The following is a 1,121-nucleotide window of genomic DNA, read 5'->3' on the forward strand; positions in this document are numbered from 1 at the left end:
TGAAGCTTATAACCTCACATAAATATTAAGACTTGTATTATTATTTCATTAATTAATTGCTAATTAAGTTCAATACAGTTCTACAAAAAGTGTATCATCATCATCATCATCATTATTATTAAAATCCAATATTTCCTTTGTTAAGCACCCTTTACAATGGCAACTGAAAGGCAACCCCCAGTTTCTGCCATTTGCCCTATTTTTAAAGAAAAAAATACTTATTTTACCCCAAAAAGAAATAAATAAAAAAATAAGTGCCCTAGGGATGCCAGATCACCCCCCCCCCCCCGGGGGGGGGGGGGGTCCCCCGCTGTCAGGCCCCACCTCTCCACTGCCAATCAGCTGGCCAACTGGGTCTCACTCCCATCTTATCGAGTTTTCCGGGCAGACCAGATAAGTTTTATATTTCTCTCCTCTTCTCAGATTGTTCTAATGAGACCGTCTTTAAGGTGGCCAAATTTTGTACCTTGGCACATTCGACAAGGAAGCAGCTGGTGAAGTTTTTTGTTTAGAATTATGTCTGTGCTACTGAAATCATCCTATTATGCAGCTTTGAAATGTTATTGTATCTACAGATGACGCTGTGTGTCAATCTTGGCTGATCCTGGATCACAACAAACAAAGATACATATGAAATAGGTCCGTATGCAACTGTTACCTATATGCCATGCATTCAAATGTTGATAATAGGGTGGCCAGGTCTGAGCCGGAAAATACCTGGAGACTTTGGGGGTGGAACCAGGAGAGGGCAGGGTTTGGGGAGCGGAGGGGAGGGGCCTCAGCATGGTACAATGCCACAGAGTCCACCCTTCAAAGCAGCCATTTTTCTCCAGGGGAGCTGAATCTCTGTCAGCTGGAGATCAGTTGTAAAAGCTGGAGACCTCCAGGCTCAACCTGGAGGCTGGCAACCCTAGTTGATAAGGTTGCCAGGTCCTGAATCCACTGGATTACAGGCGGTGCGGGCATTTATCTCTCCATCTTTTAGCAACAGTAAGGGCATGGAGGGCCCAGTTTTGTTGACCATCAGTCTCCAGGAGGCAGGCAAATAATTTAAAAATACATAAGCATACTCAAAGATCAATGAATATTTTAATGCCAAATAGGTAAGAGTAATTGCTTCC

The sequence above is a fragment of the Gekko japonicus genome, unplaced genomic scaffold, assembly GCF_001447785.1.
Source record: "Gekko japonicus isolate JY-2015 unplaced genomic scaffold, Gekko_japonicus_V1.1 scaffold1457, whole genome shotgun sequence".
Classification (NCBI taxonomy): Eukaryota; Metazoa; Chordata; class Lepidosauria; order Squamata; family Gekkonidae; genus Gekko; species Gekko japonicus.